Consider the following 5,324-nt stretch of genomic DNA (forward strand, 5'->3'; position numbering starts at 1 on the left):
AAAAAAAAAAAAAGAAATGTACTCATTATCTTGCCCATGTAATTGTAACCCTTCTGTACAGTATTTTCACAATAAAAAAAATTAAAAAAGAGATAATTTCCAGATATTCCAAAAATATTAAATTACGTTAATGATGTCATTTTTCAGTCATGATTAGTTCAGGAAGAACCAGTGATCTACAAAGAAAAAACTATTCTTGGTAGCCAAGTACCATCAATGTAATGACAGATCAAGGCCAAGTTTAACAAAACCAAACAAAAAATGTTAAGTCCATGTCATGAAAGTCTCTGCTTTTATAGATAAAGCCAACACAATTATAGGGTTTTTCCTTTGATTTCTCTCTACTCCGTGGAGGGAAGGCTGGTCCTGCTGGTATTTCATTTTAAATGAGAAACCGACACCAGAGCTGTCCAGGGTCTTCTCATCTGTCTGGTGTACTTGGGACCACAATACCTACTTGATCTTACTATTGTTGCTACAAAACAAGAGATTTCTAGTATTTTTCTCCAGTTAATTTTAAATTATCATTAGTCACTCTTCTGAAAAGAACACAACTTCTAAAAGCATTTGGTATTTAATGCTCATTCTCTACCCTGGTTCATGTCCACTGGCTTCAATTTAGGGGAAATACATGTTGCTTTCTTCAATTTTATTCCATACACCATTTGGCAACATTTGTATTGTCGCCCCCCTGACCACAGCAATAAAGGGACTGCAAATGTTGTCTACATTTTACACATACGTGAATAAATGCTTTGAGTGGCCAAACTTTAAGAATGCTCTAAGCTGAGAGCTGGTGGCTCATGCCTGTAATCCTAGCCACTCAGGAGGTTGAGATCTAAGGATCACAGTTCAAAGCCAGCCCGGGCAGGAAAAGCCACGAGACTCTTAACTCCCATAAACCACTCAGAAAACCGGAAGTGGCGCTGTGGCTCAAGTGATAGAGCGCTCTCCTTGAGCTGAAGAGCTGAGGGACAGCGCCCAGGTCCAGAGTTCAAGCCCCATGACCAACAACAACAACAAAAAAGAATGCTCCAAAAAGTTTTAGCCTCTGGGTATCTACCCCTAACGTAATCCTTTCCCCACAATTCATCTGGGTTAGCCACTGTGACCCAGTTTGGTCTTGGGCTCGCTCCTGAGTTCGGCACATGGCGAGCAGCCCTGTGGACACAACACATGGTCGCCGGGAATGAGCGGGGAAGCACCTTCCCTGCCGGGCTGAGGCGCGTCTCGGTCACGACCTGCGGCTGATGCACGCCACAGTCAGCACGCTCACACGCCTGCCCCTCGAAAAACACTGACGTGAGGAAAACCTGTGGAAGAAAGCGTGGGGCCACAAAAGACAACCTACAGCTGCTGACCCACGTGGACAGCCCAGCTGCTGCTCAGGAGAGTGAACTCTGCCCATCAGAACAGACTGAGCTCCTGGACACAACCTTTTAGCCAAAGTTCAGCTTCACCTGAACACTTTGACCTATCCCCCAAATGACCATCTCTCCACCTAATACCGATCTGTGGGAAAATCAGGAAATACATGTGTATAAACTGTACGCTTTTTCCTTTGAGAAGTACAATTACACACAGTTACCTCTTCATACATGTTTTTCCGGAACTCCAGGTCCTCGGTGAGGCTCTGGCAGCGGTTCTCCAGGTCCACTTTGAGTAAAGTCTCTTCTGCTAACTGTTTCTTCGCAGCCGCTAAGGAGGCCTCCAGCTGTTACAAGAAAAAGAACTGTGAGAAACCCTTTTGAATAGAGTGACCTAGTGAATCTAGTGAATGACCTTTCCTGCATCATGCCATCTTTCCCGTCTCTCATCTGCTTTGAGAGCAAGGGGCAGAATGACAGCACGCAGAGAGGCAAGATGTACGTGATTCCAAGAGGAAGGCTCTTTGCTGGGAGAGAATCACGCTGAGTGTCACTCTCTCAAGACTTTTCTGCAGGCCAGCCACCAAACAAAATTCCAAAGGATAAAATAATACATTGAAAAAGCAATCAATCCATCAAACCGTGGCTCAAGACCGATGCCCACAGCCCCGTCCAACGCAGCTCGGAGCGCTGCTCTCTACCTGGGCAACCTGGTCCTTCAGGTCCTCCACGTCGCCCTCTAAACTCTTCTTGTCGCCGAGGGCAGTAGCCAGAGCTGCGTCTTTGGAGTTCAGAGCCGCTTCATATTCCCGAAGCTTGATCTGGGCTCCATTAAGATCGGATTCTTTCTTTGCATAACTGTAAAGCATTTGAAAGAAACAGACATCAAATTCTCCCCCTGACTCAGGGTCTCCTCGGGGCTGTCTAAACCTACTGGACTGAGAAGGCCAGTGCACGAGCGCGGGATGTAGAGTCAGTGTGTGCTGTTTTCCCACGTGAGGTGATTGCTGCGGACTGTGGGTAGATGGAAAGCACTGGACAAGAGGCCCAGAGCCCTGCTTGTCTCTAAATGAGAGCACATTTAGGTTTTCCTCATTCTAATACTCTTCCTTTATTCTATATATTTCTCTTTTGCTCAACTAAGAGGCACACTAGAAAAAGTATTTTTTGAAAAGTTCAAGTTTATTTCAGTACAATATATACTATAAACCAAGATGTATAGACCGAAGTCAACATACTTAAATTGAGATTAAATACGGAGTCTGAAAAGTCACATTAACAATTTCCTAAGAAGCTGAGACGCTGGTGGCTCACACCTGTGATCCTAGCTTTTCAGGAAACTAGATCTGGAAGACAGCAGTTCAATGCCACACAAAGCAGAAAAGTCTGTATGACTCTCACCTCTAATAACCACCAAAAAAAAAGCCAGAAGTAAGGCTGTGGTTCAAACGGCAGAGTGTAGGCTTAAGAACAAAGAAAAATGGGCTGGGAAGATGGCTCAGTGGTAAAGCGCTGGCCTTGCATGCCTGAGGCCCTGGGTTCAATTCCTCAGCACCACATAAGCAAAAGGTAAAAAGCTGGAAGTGGCGCTGTGGCTCAAGTGGTAGAGCACTAGCCTTGAGCTGAAGAGCTATGGGACAGTGCCCAGGCCCAGAGTTCAGGCCCCATGACTGGACCCCCAAAGAAAAAGAAAGAAAGAAAGAAAAATGCTTAGGAACAGCACCTAGGTCCTGATTTCAAACACCGAGACTGGCATTAATTTTTTTAAAAAATTCCATGACTATATCATATACAAGTTCCCTTGATTATAAAAAGCTAGTTGGGCCAGGAGCTGGTGGCTCATACCTATAATCCTAGCTACTTAGGAGGAGATCTGAGATTTGAGGATCACAGTTCAAAACCAACCCAGGCTGGGAAGTCCATGAGACTCTTATCTCCAATAAACAACTCAGAAAACTGGACATGGCACTGTGTCTCAAGTGGCTGAGTGCTAGCTTTGAGCTGAAGAGCTTAGGGACAGCGCCCAGGCCCAGAGTTCAAGCCCCATGACAGAAAGAAAGGCAGAAAGACAGACAGACAGACAGAGGAAGGGAGGAAGGAAGGAAGGGAGGAAGGGAGGAAGGGAGGAAGGGAGGAAGAAAGGAAGGAAGGAAGGATCTAGTTGGGTACTAGTGGTACACATTTGTAATTCTAGCTACTCAGAAGTCTGAGACCTGACTGAAGCTTGAGGTTTGAAGCTAGGCTGGATAGAAAAATCTGACTGTGGGACTCCAATTAATGGCCAGAAAGAAAAGCTGGAGGTAGAGATGTGGCTCTAGCGAGGCTTGAGCAAAACCACACAAGGCGCTGAGATTACGCCAGCACACAAAAATCAATAGTGAACATTTTAAAGCCGCATGCAATTATAATTTACAGCTAGCAGTCACGGTGTCTCATGCGTGTCCTAGCTACAAAGGAGGCTGAGATCTGAGGATCGTCTTGGCCATCCCAGGCAGGAAAGTCCGTCAGACTCAGAAAAAGCCGGAGGTGGCACTGTGGCTAAATTGGTAGCTAGCTTGAGCACAAGGAGCCCAGGACAGTTCCCAAGGCCAGCGTTCAAGCCCCAGGACCGATCAAAAAAAATTAATAATCATGTTCAGGCTAAATGCTTAGTTTCTTCAAATGTTACGTTTCTACAGGAAAACGGAGATCTGGTGACAAGAGCCGCTACTTCATCTACTCTAAAACACTGGTGGCTCGTGCCTACTGCAAGCCTGGCTAAACAAGGCTGAGATCTGAGGATTGCAGTTCGAAGCTGACCTGGGCAGAAAAGTTCCCATGGGACTCTTATCTCCAATGAACCACTCAAAAACCAGAATTGGTGCTGTGGCTCAAGGGGTAGAGTGCTAGCCTTGAGCACAAAGAGGCTCAGGGACAGCACCCAGGCCCTAAGTTCAAGCCCGCCCCCGCCAAAAAAAAAAAAATCAGCATTACTATCACAGTCCACACAATTTAAAATAGTCACATTCTGTATCATATTACGATGCTTACAAAAGCAAGTGACAAAAAAAAACCTCAACTACACCACCACAACTATGTCGCAAAAAAACCCTCAACTACACCACCACAACTACATCGCAAAAAAAACCTCAACTATACCACCGCAACTACATCGCAGCTTCATGCAGTTCTTCCCAGCAGGAGAGAAGCTGTGCCCTCAGGGGCTGGTGCACCACCAACTGCTAAGGTGTAACAAGGCTAGATGCAGTAATTTAGAAAAATGAGCTTATTTGCTGTAGCATCATTCTTGTGTTTAGTTACAGTGGCCTAGTGTGTAACCCACGCATGTAAGTCACTGTCCAATGAACATCTTGTACAGTACATATAACCCAGGAACCTCAAACTTAATCAAAGGCTGGACACCTAATCCACAAACCCCAAACCAAGCAAGCTGAAGAGCGCAGGACTAACGGGGAGGACGGCCTTGGTGACCAAAACTGACTGAAGCTTCTCTGCCACTGCGGGAACTGCTGAGCCTGTGTCACTCCCCATCAAATTCAGAGTCACATAAAATACTGCTACCCCACAACAGTGTGACTGCCCTGTGACGCATAAAATAAATACTACTATCCTACCACAGTGTAACTGCCTTGTGATGTATGCTTTCTTGAAGTTCCAACTTTCACATTCTGAGCATATAAAACAGACACAAATCCCAAGTTGGAAATGTTGTTACAAGTGCAAGGAACTTCTAACTTACACATCCAGCCCAAGCAGTAACACACTCTACCTTTTAAACATCAGCATTGACACAGAAGTAGTCCCACTTCCCACAAAAACTGCTATTAACAAGTTTTAAAAACATGATCATCAGAAAGTTCTAATAATCAAGGAGGAGGAGGAAGAGGGAAGGAGGAGGAAGGAGGAAAAGGGAGATGAGAAGGAAGAGGAAGGGAGGGAGGGAGGGAGGGAGGGAGG

General features: G+C 45.5%; 1 protein-coding gene across 1 annotated transcript in view; it reads right to left on the minus strand.

Moving 5' to 3' along the window:
* The window catches only part of Lmnb1 (lamin B1), a 111,100-nt gene that overhangs the window by 20,756 nt on the left and 85,020 nt on the right, over nt 1–5,324 (minus strand). The window lies entirely within an intron of this gene.

Source organism: Dipodomys ordii, unplaced genomic scaffold (genome assembly GCF_000151885.1).
Source record: "Dipodomys ordii isolate 6190 unplaced genomic scaffold, Dord_2.0 Scaffold27, whole genome shotgun sequence".
Lineage (NCBI taxonomy): Eukaryota > Metazoa > Chordata > Mammalia > Rodentia > Heteromyidae > Dipodomys > Dipodomys ordii.